Below are 18713 nucleotides of genomic sequence, written 5' to 3'. Positions count from 1 at the left end.
AGGCTCTGCAGGCCATAGGTCTCTGTTGCAACTCTGCCTTTCTGGCTGATGATCAACCCTAGACAATATAGAAAGGACTGAGTGTGCCTGTGTCCCAATACAACTTTATTTATGGACACTAACATTTGAATTTGAAAGCATTCTCAGGCATCATAAAATATTACTCTTCTTTGAGTATTTTTTCTTCTGCCGTTTGTAACGGAAATTGTCCCTGGCGCACACATGAACTATTCTGCCCCTCCGATGTCAGCCTGACCTGCCTAACCAGCTTCCCCTCTCCCCTGCTAACACACGCTCCCCTTCACACCCGCTCCCAGGAAAAGGAAACAACACTCCCTGCCACCAGGTCAATGCGGACTCATGAAGACCCGACAGGACAGGGTGGAACTGCCCCTGTGAGTTTCCCAGACACGGGGGTAGAAAGCCTCTCTCCGGAGGAGCAAAGCCGTTACAAATCCTAGCCCAATGCATAACCCCTACACCAGGAGTCCCTCGTGCCTGCTGGCACTCCCTAAATATCTGCAGGGGAGGAAAAAAACGGCCTAGTTGTTGCCGTCTTAGTTATGCCTCTTGGTGACCCTGCGTGTATCAGAAGAGAACTCACACCACTGGGTTACCAGTGGCTGATTTTGTAGAAGTGGGTCACCAGGCCTTTCTTCTGAGGCACCTGCAGGGTGAACTTGACCCTCCAGCCACTTGGTTAGCTGCCCCAACATATGTGCATTTGTGTGGCCCCTGCAGGACTCCTGTGTGCATGGTACCTATCACTAAGAAGGCAGAGATCTTGCATTTGGGTCTGCTGGAAATGGTCACATTAGAGAGCCACAGGACGACTTCAGCAGGGTGCACCCTGCCGCCCTCACTGGGGTACTTCCTCCACTGCCCCGCAGTGTTTTTAGGTCTTTAGAAACCCCTTGGGTCTTACCTGGGGGAGGGACTGCAGGGTTGAGGGATGGACAGACAAGGGTGGTGGCTACAGGGTCAGGAGGACTCTGGGACCCTGCCTGCTGCTCTCTGGTCCTCTCCCAACTTCCATCTCACCTCCCCCACCCCCCCAACATCTCCATATTCCAAGCTTCTTGGTCTCACCAGGGGAGTCAGCCATGGCTGGGCCCCTAATGAAACTGGCCTGCATCTATCTGCTCCAGGCTGCTCAGTGTGCCCAGGGAACTGTGAATTCGCCCTCCCAGCCCAGTGAGGTGACTAGCCACCTGCTCAGCCACACACAAGCCTCACCTCACCCCTCGAGGATACGCCCCCACCACCCCCATCCCCAACCCTGAGTGAATGTTGCCTGGGAGGGAAACAGCCTGATTCCTGGTCCCCAATAGGTGCACAGCAGGTAGACACTGAATAAAATCCAACCAGCAGCTATGGAGTCAAGCTGACTCCAGGTCATAAGGCCCTGATAGGACAGCGTAAACCTGCCCGTGTGGATTCCCAAGACTGTAACTCTTTACGGGAGCCGAAAACCTTGTCTTTCTCCGTCAGAAGGCTAGTGGTTTCAAACTGCTGACCTTGTGGTTAGCAACCCAACACAGAACCACTGAGATGAGACACTGAGTAGCAGGGTTCTAATCCCTGACCCAAGCCATGGCATTTTCAATCCCCCACCCCGCCCCCATGCACTTGAAAGGTGGGCATCGATTTAAGAAGACCAGAGAGGAGTCGATGCGTTCAAATGGGGGTGCTGCGAAGCACATATATTGAAAGACCCAGGGGCTGCCAACAGGACCAACAGGTCTGTCTTGGAGAGGCTTGGGCCGCCTTGGAGGGGAGAGACACCAGAGTGGAGCGGCGTAGGGAAGAGTGTGGTGGCCCTGGTGGGATGCAGCAGGTAGAGTAGGGTTGGGGCGCTTCCCGATCCCTGATCCAGCACCAATATGAGTGATGATAGGGTTAGACGATTTGGGTCCAGGGGATCGAGTGCGGGGCAGGTGAGATGAGGGACAGCCGGTTAAGCTAGAGCAGTGGTCCTCAACCTTCCTAATGCTGCACCCCTTTAATGTAGTTTCTCATCTGGTGGTGACCCCCCAACCATAAAATTATTTTCGTTGCTACTTCATCGCTGTCATTTTAGTCCTGTGATGAATCGGGCAACCCCCGTGAAAGGGTCTTTCGACCCACTGGGCTAAGGAGAGGGGAGGTTTGGGGTGCCTCTGCGAGGGTACTGGGGCCCTGGTTGGCGATGATGCAACCGCTGCACAATCTGAGTTTTGGGAACCAGATGATGGAGTGTGAGCTAAGCATGAACTGAGATGGGGTGGGGGCGGGGGATCTGTCTTGGTCTGGAGGAAGTGGGGCCAGAGTGCTCCTTAGAGGCCAGGATGGTGAGACTCTATCTCACATACTTTGGACATGTTGTCAGGAGAGAGGCAGTCCCTGAGGAGGACGTCGCGCTTGGTGAAGCGGAGGGACAGCGAGAGAGAGGAAGGCTCTCGAGGAGCTAAGTCAACACAGTGGCTGCACGGATGAGCTCAAACTTGACCACTGTGCGGGTGGTGCAGGACCACGCCCATCCCGTGGCACACAGGGTCGCTATGAGTTCCGGCAACAATTCTTCAGTGCTCTCCGCCCATCTGCTTCCCCATCTGTGAAGCGGGGGGCCCATCGCTGCCCTGTCACCACCATGAACCTCTGCAGTCTCTCCCCGACCCCTCAGGTCACATGCCCAGGAGGCCTTCAAGAGGGGAAGTGGAGGAGGTTGGAGGTCAGAGGGCTCTGGGGATGGTCTTCTCGCCCCACACCCTCCTCTGGAGGGCAGGCTTCAGACAAGGAGGCAGTGGATGCCTCTGATCAGCTCAGGTACTGAGATTAGTGAGCGGAAGTGGGACGCGGCCTCCCTCACCTGGGCCTGTTCAGCTCTGGCAACAATCACTTGTCTGTTATCCCTGTATGGCCAGGGGGGAGCCACATGCTGCCCCCCACCCCCAGCCATTGCATTCTGGGTCCTGGAGCTCCAGACCCACCCCGGGTCCAGGCCCTTCCAGGACCCCCTGTGGGCAAGGAGAAGGGTGAGGCAGTGAGCAGTGGACCAACCGGGGCCAGCCCTGGAGGCTCAGAGCCTCGGTTTCTCGGTCTGAGATGAGAGTGGCTATGGGGCAGGCAGGTTCCAGGGACGGTTGCGTTGAGTCACCTTTGGTCCGTGGTGACCCCGTGCATGCGCGCTTGTCAGAGGAGAGCTGTGGTCCGCAGCACTTGCCAGTGGCTGGTGTTCCAGGGGTATTTGCCAGGCCTTTCTGGGGAGGTGCCTCTTGGCGAGTAGCATCGATAAAGGAGGGAACGGGCAGGAACCCAGAGGTATTTCATGAATGCTGGGGTCCCTTCTCTTCCCATCACCTGCTGCATGCAAGCTTCCTCCTCACCCCACCCCACACACCCCACTCTATTGGGATGCTCGCTCCCTCAATGACAAGGGCACTGCCGAGTGTACACATAGCAGGCCACGCTCCCAGACACACCTCTGCCCCGAGCCCATTCTGCTCTACCAGGAGGGTTTTCGATGACGTCCACCTGTGTCGGAGCAGACCGCCTCACCTTTCTCCCTCAGCGAGGAGCTGGGGGCCTTAAACCACTGACCCTGAGACCTACAGTGCCACCCGGCTGCCTGCAGCCAACAGCCTCCCGGAAACAATACCCTTTCTCCGGCGCTATCATCTCCACACCCTGGCATACGACGGCCCTTCTGTTCAGAAGGAGCGCCCTGGAATAATGGGCTACGCACTGGGCTGCCAACTGGCTACGCACTGGTCAGCGGTTTGAAGCCACCAGCCAGCTCCGTGGGAGAAAGCAGAGGCTTTCTACCCCCATAGTGTTACAGTCTCTGAAACCCACAGGGGCAGTTTACCCTGTCAGCGTGGACTCGATGGCTGGGACCCTGGTGTGGTTTGGTCCAGAGGAGGCTCCCTGGTGGTGCAGTGTGTTAAGCACCAGGTCGCCAATAGAAAGGTCGGGTTGAATCCACCCCACGCTCATTGGAAGAAAGACATGGCGGTCCGCTCCCAGAAAGATGGACAGCCTTTGAAGACCTATGGGGCAGTTCCACGCTCTCCCAGAGGGAGTCTAGTCAATGCAATGGGTCTGTTATCTTTTGCTTTGCTCAGAAGGCCTTTCCAGAAAACTCCCAGGGGTCCCCAGAGTGGCAAGTGCCGCCTCTCCCTGGGGGTCTGCAAGGAGTCTCCCAATCCCCTAGCAGTGGTGATCACTTGCCCGGGCCCCACAGGAACCTGGGCCCTCTTAGGCACGAGCACCCTCTGGCTGGGACCCTGGTCTTGGGATCCTTGGAGACGGCAGGGAGAGAAGCCGGGCCTCCCCTGGTGCCTCTCCTGGTTTTGGGTGTCAGGGTCCAGAAGGCAACGTCTCTTGATGCCCCAAGGTCAGGCCCTCTGTGTCTGGGTGCTGCCCTTGAGCAAGTCCCTTCCCCTGGGCAAGCTTCTGTTTCCACACTTGTCTAGTAGGGTTCCCTTACTAGGGGGCTGGGGCTGGAGACGGTCCAGGAATCTCCTAAAGCGGCCTGTGATGTGTATGAGTTTGTGTGCATGGGTGTGAGTGCAGATGTGTGTCAGCATGTGTGATTGTGAGAATGTGTGTGTGCACGTGGGTGTGAGCATGGGTGTGCGTCTGCATGGTGAGTGCAAGCGTGAGCATGTACGCAAAGATGAGTGTGTGAATGGGTGCGTGCGTGTGCACTAGGTGTGATCGTGGGTGGGACAGAACCAGGAGGGACTCTGTTCTCAGAACCCTCTGGAGGCCCCTCCCCCTCATCTGGGCTCTAGCTCACCCCCTGCTGCTCCTGTTCTGCCCAACTTGGGGAGCGACCATGTGCCCCCCACCCCACCCCACCCCCGGCAACTCCCACTGTCCCTGCACTCAGGCACACTGCTTGGTGGCCTCCTTCCTGCATCCCCTCCATTCAAAGGCCATCCCAGTACCCACCCAGCTCCACCCCCTTCAGTCTCAGTCCACCAACACTGTTTAACTCTTTGCTGACCCGTGGAAAATAGGAAGTGTGACCGCCTACATTGTCCATCTCTGGGGTAGAGTGGGAAGCTGGGTCCCCATGTAAGCGTGAGCTGTCATCTGCTTGAGGTTTGGATAACGGTGAATCTGAAGAAATGGACCTCATTCCACCCAGCACCAGATATCTCTCGGGACCTATGTGTCCCACTACCTGTATCAAAATCCACATTACCACACACAAAAAGATGTCTTCCCCCCTTGCATCCAAAAGACAATCTGTTACTAAAAACACTCGTTTTCGACACAGGATTGGTCTTGAAAGGGCCCTCTGCTCTGCCCCCTCACTCTTCCCCTCCAGACCGAACCATGGGGTCTTTTGCTGACTGATTGGGTTTCTGGGTTTGGGGCTGGTCCTCCAAAGCAGACCACAAACCAGGAGCCCCGGGGTCTTTGTGCGCCTGCTCCCCACACCCAGCATTGCCTGACTCACAGTAGGTGCTCAGGAAATGCCGTTGACTGGGAAGGAGCGTCATCCACGCTTTGTTGGCCCTGGGTTTCGATCCTCGGCCTCAGCTGGAAGTGCCCCCCGCTGGGGGGAGCCCAGGAAGAGAAGTGCCAGACCTCCCGGGTTGGGATGCCCCTGGGATGGGAACGCCCGCTCCCCAGGCCAGGGCTGGCATGTGAATGGCTGTGTGCCAGGAGTTGCTGGACCCAGGAAGCCCCTCCCGAGGGCACTGGCCATCCCAGACAGCTCCCAGTCCCCACAGGTACGGATTGGAGGCACCGCAGGGAGATAAGATAGGCCATGCCCACTCCAGAACTAAGGACTGCAGAGCCAGTGCTCTGACCACCCAGGCACCGGCCCCTTCCCAGCTCCCTGTCCAGCAGGCCCTCTTACCCACAATGACCCTGGCCCTGCAGGGTGGGTGGGGTGGGGAGGCTAACTCCAGTCAGCCTGGCTGAGCTTTGTGTGCCCTTACACACGTACCGAGCCTTACACACCACGGCACACCCTGCATGTGTCCACTGAGCCCCGCCAGGTGCTCGCTTCCCATGAACTCCGATAAGATTCCACAAGGCTACCTCAGAGAGGGCAGTCTGCCACCTCCAGCCCCCTGCTCTCACCAGCCCAGCACTGGCCCCTAAAGTGGCGCTCAGGAGCCCCCAGAGGCTGACTTACGGCCCATCTGTCCCACGCAGTGACAGCACTTCACACAGGCCTGTCCTCTCGCCGCTAGCCACAGTCACGGCTGGCGGAGCTGAGGCAGACCTTTGGAGCCTCAGGGCTGTCTCGCTTGTCAGAGTCCACAAGTCAGGGTCTAAAGGGGGCCCCTCAGGGGGCCTGGGGATCCTGCAGCAGCAGCTTCTCTGGACCCTTTAATGGCCAAGGTAAAGCCAGGGACTGCAGGGACCCTGTCCAGGGGTCTAGGCCATCAAGCTGGAGCCTGGCAGATGGTGAAGCTGGAAAAGGGGACCTGGGTCCACACCCGGAGGGACGGACCAATTACCCACAGGAGCCTCGGCGCCGACCTTTAACCTGTGCACACTCTGAGGAACTGCCAGGTGCAACAGATGGGGCTTGCCTGTGACTCAGGGCCGGGTAGCTCGCAACCTTTAAGGTCATCTCTTCCGCCCTGTTAGCCCATGCAACAATGCCAACAGGCAGCTGGAGGGCTCTCCTTACACACCTCCTGTGATACGGGGCTCCTGACCTCCCTCCCAGGGCACCGCTTTCCTCTGTGAACCGCTCTGGCATTAGAAACCCTAGAACCTGCCACCTGGACCCGGTCAGAGCCAGCCCTCCGCCTCACCTGCACCGAGGTCCTTCTGAAATCTGGCAAGAGGCGTGGCCCCCACCTCTTCCAGGTTCTGACTCGGCCCTTCTCATAAACATGGAGTCCAGAACTTTCCAGCAAGCACGACTTCCCCTCCTGCGCCTTCCCCTCCCACTCCCAGGGGCTCACGGAGGCTGCCCACCCCCACCCCCAGCACCGTCTCCACTGGCCCAAATGCTTATTAAGGCTTTTCCAAGAAGGCTTTTCTTCGTCACTGTACACCTCCCCGGAGCTGCGGCAGGAAGTTCCGGGTTGGGCTGGGGTGGTGGGTGGCCCCGGCAGGTGCCCACAGACATGTCTAATTTCAAAAACCTTGGCTGCCTCAGCGTGGAAGACCCCGGCTGAGGACACGGCTGCCGGGGCAGGCCGGTGCGGCGACATCCTTCTGAGGGGACTTCTGCCGGCCACTCCACTGCCCCGTGCCTCGGTTGACTCCTGTGTAAAAGAAACCATTTCCTCTGTCAACCTTGCATCTGCAAAAGGAAACCGACTTCGAATGGATCCCACCGGGCTGCCCTGAGGATGAGGTGCAGCACGTTTAGACCAGAGGCCAGGCGCTGAGACCCTGCCTTTGAGAACCAGCCAGTCGGTGTTGGCACCCACGTCTTGGAAGAAGGACAGCGAGGAGATTGTCCCTCAGAAGCAAGGATGGCGGATGGCAGACTTTGGACATGTTGTCAGGAGAGACCTGTCCCTGGAGACGGACGCCATTGGGTGAGAGCGGAGGATCGTGGGAAAGAGGAGATGAGATGGATTGACACAGTGGCTGCAACAACGGGCTCGTGGCAATTGTGAGGAGGGGCAAGACGAGGCGTGTGTCCCGCCGTACCTTGGGGTGGCTAGGAGCCCGAGCTGACTTAAGGCACTGACAACAGGGGCACTCTGGGGGGCAGCCAGCCGCTGCGGCTCCTGGACGGACGGAGGTTGAACTCTGAGCCACAGCGTCACCTCTCAGCTCCTTGCTGGGAGCCCTCAGGACTGCTTGGTACCCCCAAGCTGGCTGTTCCGGTCTTGACATCTCCCTCTCTGGAGTTTAGGGGACCCACCTGCTAATCCACAGACTCCTTGAAGGTCACGTGACCGAGGGAATTGTATCTCCCCAAAACATGTGCTGTAAAGCCCAACCCCGATACCTGTGGATACACTGAGCCCCGGTGGCAGTGTGTTAAGACTTCGAATCACAAGGTCAGCGGTTCCGCCCCTGAGCTGCTCTGTAAGAGAAAGATGAGGCTGTCTGCTTCCATCAAGATGTACAGTCTCAGAACTGAGCCAACGGCAGTGGGGGAGGCACAGGCGATGGCAGACTGGGGCAGACCCACAGCCTTCCAGCCCAGGAACGCCCAGGACCGCCGGCCAGAGAAGGTGAGGCCAGGGCCTCCCCCAGAGCTCACAGGAAGTGGGGGGGGGGCTCCAATGTGACCGGTGCCCCTTGATCACTGGACGGTAAGAACTCCTTGAAGCAAGTTGGCATCTCCTACTTGACAAGGCCACTTCTTGGGACTGGGCTTCAAAGGGGGGGAGGGGTGTCCACCCTGATCCCCTGATCTGGGGAGACAGTTCCCGAGAGCTGGTGCTCAGTCAGGTGGTGAGTGAGTGAGTGAGCGAGCGTGCATGCGTGCGCACGCGCGCATGCATGCACGCATGCGTCCACAAGTCCTGTGGCTGAGTAGGGACAACAAAGGCTGGTAGCAATGACAGCAGCCAACGTGGAGCTGTGGGTGTGGGCCCCAGGGCAGAAGATCTCAGCTGACCAGGCACCTGGCTGGCTGGGTGACCTCAGGTCACTTGCTGGGCCTCTCTGTGCTCCGTCTCCTTTCTGTTCTGGGAGACAAATCTGTAACAGGAAGCTGTAAGTTCTCACCTGTAATGGGCGAAGGGGTGTGTAAAAGCGTTCGGAGCAGGGAGTTGCCTCTGCTATTCTCTCCTTTTCCCTGTTTTGTTTTCTGGGCGGGGAGACTGAGGCACAGAGAGGTTAAAGTGGCTTTCAGGAGATGACATAGCTAGAGTCGCAGACATGGGATTTGTCTCCAGGGCCCGTGCCAGAGAATGTCCCTTTAATCCCAGGAAGTATCATTGTCCCCTATTCTGGGGCCCAGCATTTCCTCAAAACCTGTGTGGCCGGGTGGGGCTGGGCAGGGCTGCTGGGAGGAAGTTTCTCAGCCTCCAGAGGGGTCAGGAACATGCCTGGCAGGGCCGACCACAGCACTCGGTGCTCGGTGCTAACTGGTGCTCTGCAAAGCTGAGCAAGGCCGCGAGGGTGTTGTCACCAACAGGAGGAGCAGGCCCAGCGTCATTCCGCACCAGGGCCTGGCAAACTCACCCTCAGGGAGCAGGGAGCAGGGGACTGGGCCCCAAGGGCCCCCCAAAAAGGGCCCTGTGGCCCTGGGCCAGCCAGAACCGGCTGCCCACAGGTCCTGCCGGTCTCAGCAGAGACGGTGCAAGTCTGAGTGACGGAGAGTGGGCTCCAGGACGGCTCCAACCAGGCCCTTCCACGTCCATCCTTCCTTCCTGTCCTGGGAGACAAACCAAGGAGGAAGCTGTACACCCCATGTCCATGCCAGGTCCCCGCCTGCTCACCACACGGCCCCTCTCCGGGTCTAGATGTGGACAAGCCCATCCGAAAGAGCAGTGAGCTGGTGGTCAGGAACGATGACACCTGCAGGGCCCAGCAACCGTCTCAGCCTGTCCAGACACTCTGCGGGCTTTCTATGCGGGCACCGGGTTCCCCGAACCCAGACGGGGCACCCCCCACAGCATCCTGGACCCACACCGCTGCCCTGGGCACCACTGCCCTCCTGTTGGCAAGGCCCAGAGACTGGACACTCAGCTGGCCACCTGCTGGGGCTGTGGGACACGTCCACTATGGAGGGCTTGTGCAAAGGTGGTCTTGAAGAAGGGATCCCTGTGAGCTGTTTTGACAGCAGTGGGTTGGGGGGCTGGAGATCGGGGGTGACCTCTGGAAAGCCCCACCCCCAGCTGTGCACACTAGTCTATCCCAGCGGGGGGTCCGCCTTCAGGGCCAGCTCATCACCCGCCCCGCCCCATCTCTCGGGCAGGACAGAGGCTGGGAGAGCAGCAGGGCAGAGCAGGACACTTGAGTGGTGCTTCTGAGTGGGATCTCGGACACGTCGTCAGCAGGGACCGGCCCCTGGAAAAGGGCATCGTGTGTGGCAGACAAAAAATGAAGCCCCTCCATGAGACAGATGGACGCACCCATGGCTCAGACAGAAGGACGATTGTGAGGGTGGCGCAGGATCCGAGGGGTGGGGGTGTCCAATTGTATGTGAGGTCGCTGTGGGTCGGGCTGACCAGACACCTCCTAACACCAGCAAGGCTATCTTGAGCACCTTTTACAGACCGGACCTCGGTGAGACCCCAGGGGCTCAGGAAGCCGGCCCCATTTCCTGTGGCTACCACAACACTGCCACAGAATGGGCACCACCTTCCATATCCCAGGAGGCCCTGGTCCTCTGGACGGCGGCGTGGCTGCCCCAGAGCCAGCCAGCACCACAGAAAGCCGGAACCGGTCTCCAGACCTCCGCCTCTCTTGCGTCTCCAGCTCAGGCTGGGAGCAGGGACTTCTGTGGGTGGCCCACGCTAGCCCCGGGCTCATGGGGGCAGGACAAGGTGGCGATGGAGGTCATTGCCCGTCCCCCCGCCAGGCTGGGGACTGTCAGGGAGGTGGAGGGAAAGGGTGCCACTTGACCTGGCTACCTTCATGGGTGCACACAGTGAGGGGCTCCGCTGCTGCTGTTAGGCCTGCGGGGGTGGGGGCCCCTCCTCCCTCCTGGGCCTCCAGGCTGTCCACCACCCTGGGCCCCCAAGGGAGAAACTGAGGCCTCGAATGGGACCGTGTCATCCGATGATGGTGCCGCCACATCATGTGATGACTGAGTGGGCTGGAGACCTGGGTCCCAGCTCCAGCCTGGGCCAGCCTGGCCAATGCCTCGCCCTAAGCCACCTTCCCCTCTGCAGAATGCCCCCCAGCCAGAGGCCAAGGACAAGCGTTCCTGCTGCTGGGGCCCTCGCTGGGGGGCTGAGGGGTGCAGGGACGGTCCTCTCCCTGCCCCCATTCCTTCTCCTTTCCTTCAGCCACTTGCTCCCCCGCCGTTGGTTACCTGATTCATCTGTGTCTCCTTGTTTATTGGGTCCCTTATTGGGGACCTAATCGGGACCCTTCCCTGGGGACCCGCTGTCCCCCTGCAGGCCCGCTTTCTGGGGATCCACTGGCCCCCTGCAGGCGCACTTCCTGGGGACCCACTGTTCCCACCCCCCACCCCACCCCCCGCAGGCATGCTTGCAGGGTCAGCGCTGGATCCTGTGGGCAGGTGACGTCAGGCCTGGAGCTGAGTCAGGTGTCGGCAGAGGGGAGCTGGGGCTGGGCTGGTGTTTCAGAAATGAAACCTACAGGCCTTGGTGTGGGCTGAGGTGCAGGCTGCTGCGGTGGCTCCAGGTGTTGACTGGAGGAGGTAGGAGCAGGAAGTATGGTCAGAAAGAGGGAGGGAGGGAGCCCTGAGCGACCCGGGGAGGCCAGGAGGCTTTGGGCCATCAAGCCTGGAGCTGCAGGTCTGGCCCAGAGTGAGCATTCTAAAGGGTCTTACCTGGAAGGTGGGCACAGAGACAGCCTGGGGCAGCAGAGCAAGGGGCTGGCGTGGACACAGTCATCCTCGCTCCCCATTAGCGCTGCCCAGGCCCCCCGCCCCCCACTCCCTTCCCAGGCCTAGGTGGGCGCTCTGACTCTCCTGCTCCCCAGCACTTTGGTGCAGGGGTAGCATCCTTGCTTCCCACGCAGCAGGCCTGGGTTCGGTTCTCAGCCAACGCACCTCAAACACAGTCACCCATCAGCTCCCCTACCCGTGGGGGCTGGTGTGTTGCTATGATGCCAGCCAGTGGGCCTCCCGTCCTCGGACTATGAAGAAAGGCAACGGCGTAGCAACCCTGCAGTCTATTCGACCTTGAACTCTGAGCACCCAGTGTGCCAAGGGCTCTGGGTAGCAGGGTCAGCCCAAATTATTGTAGAGTCCCCCATGTAGATCAAGCCTCGGTTGAACTCCTTCTGGTCATTAGCCAGGGATGTGGGTAATCTTGCCCTCGAGCAGAGGGCCTTGGAAACGAGATGCCCTCCACCCCTCCCAGCCTTTCCAGGAGGGGCAGTCGCTCTCAGCGGCTTGCCTGGGTGTGTCCTTCATGGAGGTCACTGTCCTGGGGACCGTGCAGGAGCCATGCCCTATCAGTCTGGCTCCGAGGGCCCTGGACCCATCATGTGTGTGTCCCACTCACGATCCTGCTCCTGCTCTGTGGTCCCACCTGTCACTGTGACGCATGGATCTGCCGCCAGTCATGCCTTTGTGACAGTCTCCGTGCCCCACCCCACCCCGGCCCCTTTAAATAAAATGTTGTATCTCAACAAGACCTGGGACGCCATGTGGACCTCGCGCCAAAGGCCTCCCTCATCCTGATGGTGTGTCTGTGTCATTGTCTCTTTTAAGACCTAATACATATTCTCCTTAATTACATTTGAGGTGGGGTCTCTTTTGTACCCTACAGCGCCAGTCAGTGGGAACCCTGAGGTCCAGTCGGCAAGGGGCTGACAGGGGAGCCGTCAGGCATGGGGTCACCGTGAGAGCGTGGCAGCAGAAAACAGCCACCAGCTTTGCAATGCGCCACTTGAGGAATCTCTCACCCAGGAAATAATTCTGAGCCACGGACTGTCCTGAAAAGCCGAGGTTGTCTTGTCCCCAAGCTCCCACCTTCTTGATAAGCGGATGGATTCATTGGGCCACCTGCATGCCCTGCCAGATCACCCATGGCTGTGGACACCAGCTCGGAGGTCACCAAGGACGTGGAGGAGGAGAGCGTGGAGGACTGGCACAGATGAGGGGCGCGACAGAGGCTGACAATGAGGTAGACTAGACGGAGGAGAGGAAGGATTTGGGGAGGAGGAAGAGGAGGCTGAGGCAACCTCAGGCTGATGGGCCGCTGCCAAGGACAAGGTCAACACCAAGAAGGGTCACCGTCACCCGCTGACCCTCCGCGTCCTGTCTCAGAACCTAAACACGGTCACTTCTGTGAGCCATCTGGCCACCTCGGGCTGCGTTAACTGCAGGTGACTCGCTCACCACCACTCACCGATGAGCCCCAAACCACAAGAGAATTTGCAACAGGGGAGGGAAAAAAAGAACCAAAACTTTCCAGCCCTGGCTTTATGTTTATTTTAATGGCTTTAAAAAAGGAACCTGGGATTTTTATTTACATTTGACACTTCTGGCCAGATTGCCAGGGGTCAGCTATTTTTAATGCTCTCAGATGACCAAACCAGCCTCTGGAGGGTTCTCTGTCCTCCCGCCGACCTCCCCGGTGGTGCGATCACGTTCATTAGAACCTCAGAGAGGAAAAGACCAACAGCCTTGCAAAATCCCACACGTAATCACAGTAAAAAGGTGATCTTATCCCAAGCATCCCAATGGCTTCCCCCCTCCAAAAACAAAAAACCCAAACATTTTATTAGGAGCAAATCCAGACATACTGTTCTCTATTGATGGCCTTTAAAAAAAATGTATGTATGTGACTGCACAGAATAGTCGGTTACCATGAGATGGTTAAAAAGTCCAGGGATCATCAAAAGAGCTAGACGGTACCCAGCCACCCTGGCTGACTGCTCTGAAGGGGATGCAGTAGGGGTGCCTGCAGAGAGGGGGAGAAAGATGTGGGGCAAAGCCCACTAAAGCAGAAGGCCAAGCTTACTGGTCGGAGAGAGACTGGCGGGACCCTCGAGGGTGTGGCCCATGGACACTTCTCCGGCTGAAACTGATCCAGACGAGAGACGTGTGTGTAAGGGAACAGAACCACCTGAGAGGCACACGCTCCTTCAAATGACCAGCCTGTGAGGTCACGAGAGCAGCGTTTTCCCAGGGAGAAAGGATGGAAGGCAGGAAGGGATAGGAAAGGGGGTGAGGTAGGTAGTTTATTGTGCCAACCTGGCCGATAAACAAATGTGGGAATAATTGAAGAGCGGAGTGATAAATGGCTCAGTGAACCTCACCTTTCTAGTTCTCGGGTCTCTTGCTTTCTGATGGTCGGACCAGGGTGCAGCTGCCTTAGCCAGTTCTATGCCTCAGCCAGTTCTATGCCTCAGCCAGTTCTATGCCTCAGCCAGTTCTATGCTCACTTCCTGCAAGACATCCCTGAGGAGAAGCTACATGGACCTACCCCGATGCAGCCCTGGGTGCTGGAGCAGCCGTGTGGAGACCCCTGCCAGCGCTGAGATGCTTACACATTCACTGACTCGGCTTTCCTCCTGCAGTCGGCATCGTTGTGTCTGTTTTGTGAGATGGAGGAGGACTTTGTGGATTGGTATTGGACATATGAGCTAATGTTGGACTTGTGGGCTTGGGCAGCACTGGGTTGGGATGTTTTCTTGATGTGCACTTAACTTTATATAAAACTCTCTCTTATACATGAGTTTCTGTGGATTTGTTTCTCTCTAAAGTGCCCAGACTAGCACAAGGGGTCAATAGAAATGAGCAAACCTGAGGGAATTTTCCAGGAAATTTGCAAGACAGCCACTTGGCTAACTGGCTGGATGAGAGCCATGTGCACTCGCTCCAAAGCAAGGTGACCTCACAGAGGCTCAGGTTAGAGAAGACTATCATTGATATCACATGCAAGTAAAATGTAGCTGAAGAGCATCCATCAACAGGCGCAGCCAAGCATACCAGAAAGGTGTGTGCTTGTGATTGTTGACGCTGCCTCGAGAAGGATGGGAATTCCAGAACACTTTGTTGTGCTCATGTGAACTTGCACAAGGATGGAGAGGAAGGCAGTGTGTAAACAGGACAAGAGAATCCTGCCTGGTTTCCAATCAGAGTTGGTGTGTGTCCAGGTTGGATCCTCTCACCATAGGCTGAGCGAATCAGCAGAGAAGCTGGATTATATGAGGAAGAGTGCGGCATCAGGATGGGAGGAAGGCTTCTTAACAACCTGCGATATGCAGAAGACAGGACCTTGCTGGCCGCCCAGAGGAAGAATTAAGGACTGGCAGCATGTGCTGATGCAGATTGACCGCAGCCTCAGTGCGGATTACAACTCAAACCCCAAACCTCTATCTATTGTTCCTAGCTTGGAGCCCACCGATGCAGCCACAGTGTCCACCCATCTTGTCAAAGGTCTTCCTCTTTCTGGACGTCCCTCTACTTTACCAAGCACGATGTCCTTTTCCAGGGAACGGTCTCTTCTGGTAACATATCTAAAGTCTGTGAGACAAAAATCTCGCTATCCTTGCTTCTAAGGAGCATTCTGGCCACGCCTCTTCCAAAACTGACCAGAAGACACATTGCCCTGGGTAAGTATGCGGGGCAGAATCACCTTCAAGCGCTGAAAGGCAAGGATGGGCATAGGTTGATTTGGTCCACCCGAGGTATGGGTGGACCAACGCTGTCCAATAGTAAATCGGAATTTTATGTTTGCAGAGCTGTTCTTAAAAAGGAAGAAGAAAAGCCATTCTGAGACTAGCCATGGCTGATGGGGGACACACAGGTAACCCTGCCTCAAGGAGACAGACTCAAACCCCGAGTCATAACATCTCTGCCAAAAAGTCCGGCACGACCCACCTCTGGTCGGAAGAGCTGCTCGGGGCTGGGGTCTTCAGCCCCTTCGGTTGTGATGTACCCGTGCGCACATCCCCGGGCAGGGGTTCACCTTGACACTGCAGTCAGGACAGACGTCCAGGCGAGAGCTAAGCCAGGCTGACAGTAGGAAGGGGCTTGGCTGTCTCTCTTGTGGACGAGGTGGCCAGTGGTTTAGGAGGGGCTGGGCAGGCTTGACCACTGCCTGCACCTTCTTCAGCCCACCTCACTGGGTGGGCCTGGTCCTGATGGGGACAGTGGCTGGGTAGCACCTGGCCAGAGCCAGCACCCAGACCTCCATTGGCCGCTATGTGCCACCCCACCCCTATCTTTTCCCATGACGATTGTACTGCCGGCCCAAAGCCCAACACCCCAGGAGGCAGGACATCTTTTTAAGACGACACTCCCCCCAGTTGGAAGGACTCTGACCCGGGGCGACCCGCGTGCGTGAGAGACAATCCCTGCAGTGGTTATCTCTCCGGTGCCAGTACTGTGGTTTCCCGGTAGGATTCGTGCTTTGCATTCCAGAGATCTGAGTTTAATTCCTGGAGAATGTGACCCCTGCTCTTTCCTCCTAGTGGCTTTCCGCAGGACTTCCCGACTGAGATGGACGGGGAAGAAAAGCTTGAGGGTCTACTTCCAAACATCAGCAAACAAAGAGAGCTCCCACCCACAGCCGGTCCCGGGATGACGTCTTCCACTGGGCAGGGGGTTACCATGGGCCAGGGCCCATCTGCAGGCAACTGATAGCCATAGGACTGTAACCTCAAGGCCGGTGGTTCAAATCCACCAGCCAGCCACCCCTGGGAGACAGAGGGCTGTCTGCTCCCGGGCAGATCCACAGGAATGCCCACATAGGGTGGCACAGAGTTGGAATCAACTCAACGGTAGAGGATTGGGGTCTTCAATAACAAGATGGCACGGCTGTAGGAGGGGCAGGATTCCATGCCTGTGTTCAATCTGCCATCTTTGGCCTGAAGTCCCAGGGTGTCTTCCTTGGTTCTCAGCGGTGGAGCAAAGCTCCCTAGAGGCCACCGTTCTCCCGTCGGCCCATATCCCAGGGCTGGTCCGCTCCGCAATCCAGGTTCTAGCAACATTCCCTGGAGGCCGCCAGCTTCCCCAGTTGGGTCACCTTCCTCCCTGCAGCCCTCACTCAGCTTGGCTCTGGCCCCCAGGCTGGGAAGATGATACCGTGTGGTTGGAGACAATGGGGGCCGGAGGGGGAAGTGTTGAGAGGACAGTCCTCGGCTTTCTCCGGTGAGATAGTTAAGGTTTATTGTGCCAACCTGGCCGGTGAAACACACGTGGGATTAACTGAAGGGCGGAGAGATAAATGGCTCAGTGGGCCTCGCCTTTCTAGTTCACAGGTCTCTTGCTTTGTGATGGTCGGACCAGGGTGCAGCTGCCTTAGCCAGTTCTATGCCTCAGCCAGTTCTATGCCTCAGCCAGTTCTATGCCTCAGCCAGTTCTATGCTCACTTCCTGCAAGACATCCCTGAGGAGAAGCCACATGGACCTGCCCCGATGCAGCCCTGGGTGCTGGAGCAGCCGTGTGGAGACCTGCCAGCGCTGAGATGCTTACACGTTCACTGACTCGGCTTTCCTCCTGCAGTCGGCATCATTGCATCTGCTTTGTGAGGAGGAAGAGGACTGTGTAGATCGGTATGGGGCATATGGGCTAATGTTGGACTTACGGGCTTGGACTGCACTGGGTTGGGGTGCTTTCTTAATGTACACTTGCCTTTTATATAAAACTCTCTCTTATACATATGAGTTTCTGTGGATCTGTTTCTCTAGTCTACCCAGACTGACACATCGGTCTTACTCCTGAGCCTAAGCCAGCAGGGAACTTGGCAGTTCAGGCACCAGGATCTCAAACCTTGCCCTCGGGAGAAGTGGCTGAGGCCCTGCTTCCCCACAGGTAGCTGTGACGGGCCCTGGGGACCGTGACGACTCACAACGACCCTTGTGTTCGGGGAGTGGAACTGCCCCCCGGGGTCTTCTCCCCATCTCTGAGCTGCGGCCCACCAGGAGCTCCTCGGGACAGATGGGGCTGTCCACTCCTGTCGAGAGTCACTGTATCAGAGACCCGCGGGCAGTTCTACCCCTCCTGCGGGGTTGCTATGCGTGGGCATCGGCATGGCAGGGAGGTTTTCGTTGAAGTCATTCACAGAAAGAAATGTTTATGTATTTTCTCATCGGAAAGGAGGCCGATGGCATTCCGGTGTGTCCTTGCCCAGAGCAGGGCCTCCCCCCTGGCTCTGCAGTGCGGAGGTGCCCTGGCTCGAGCCGGGGGTGGGGTTGGGGGGCATGCTGACGGACAGTCGTGTGGGCCCCGTCTGCAGACTCAGGGCTGACAATGCTCTGTGAAGACCCCGGCTCTGACCTGGCTCTCGTCGGTCGGCCTGTCGGTGCTTGGTGGGAGCTGGGTGGTTGCTTCGTCAGCCTGCTGCTTCTCCTGCACCTGAAATGCCGCCGACTCCACACCCCGACCCGCGGTGGCCGCTGTGGTCGGAGGCCGGAAGCCCAAAGCTTGTGTGTCATTTCCCAAGCCCTTCTGTGGGGCCCAGGGGTCACGACCTCTGGAGAAGACTGGTGCCAACCCCGCCCATTGTGCTTGGCTTCCAGCACCCTAGCCTTTCCTACCTGACCCTGCATGCCAACCCTGCCCAAAGCCCTCACTGTCTGTGATGCCCAGGGGGCAAGACTCCACTGCCACCCCACCTACCGCCTGCTATGTCCTTGTCCTTGGGATGCAGCTCAGCCTCACCTTCCCAAGGCGGGCTGCCCAGAGCCCCCACATCTTGGTCAGGAGCACCCCAGGCAGAGCTCCTCACGGAGCAGGCCCCGGTGAACCCCTCCTGTCCTCAGCACCAGGCGAGGCTCAGTGCTGGTCCTTGAATTCGGGCAGTAGGGACGTCTGGGGGTGTGGGGCAGGAGGGCGGGGTCCTTGGGTCCAGGCACACATCTGCGTGAGACAGTGGCTGTGTGCCCAGTCCTGTGTGCTGGGCACACACGGGCCAGAAGCAAACTGTGCCCCCTGCCCCGCGGCACCTCCCTAGCTGGCAGGACAGGGCAGGGTTCCTTGCCCCCGGTTCCATGGGCCCCTGCCCTGGAACCGGGGGCAAGGAGGGAAGTAGAAAAGTTCAGAGGGAGTGACAGCAGGAATTCGCCTGCAGTGACAAACTGGCCTCTACCGGGTGAGGGGACAGGGGACTCCAGGCCTGGAAATAAGAAGCCTGGCAGCCCGGGAGCTGGATGTGTGGGACAGGAGTGTGACGCCACAGGGAGCCCCT

General features: G+C 58.1%; 1 non-coding gene across 1 annotated transcript; it reads left to right on the top strand.

Moving 5' to 3' along the window:
• The first annotated feature begins 2179 nt into the window (after positions 1 to 2179).
• LOC115870713 lies at positions 2180 to 2262 on the top strand. Its single transcript, XR_004046857.1, has one exon. It is a non-coding gene; the product is annotated as a small Cajal body-specific RNA 18 (non-coding RNA).
• Positions 2263 to 18713: the final 16451 nt, after the last annotated feature.

The sequence above is a fragment of the Echinops telfairi genome, unplaced genomic scaffold (assembly GCF_000313985.2).
Source record: "Echinops telfairi isolate 266 unplaced genomic scaffold, ASM31398v2 ScPeMD7_2;HRSCAF=8, whole genome shotgun sequence".
Taxonomy (NCBI): domain Eukaryota; kingdom Metazoa; phylum Chordata; class Mammalia; order Afrosoricida; family Tenrecidae; genus Echinops; species Echinops telfairi.
The sequence above is the reverse complement of the archived record's forward strand: the minus strand, read 5'-3'. Positions and strand labels throughout refer to the sequence as shown.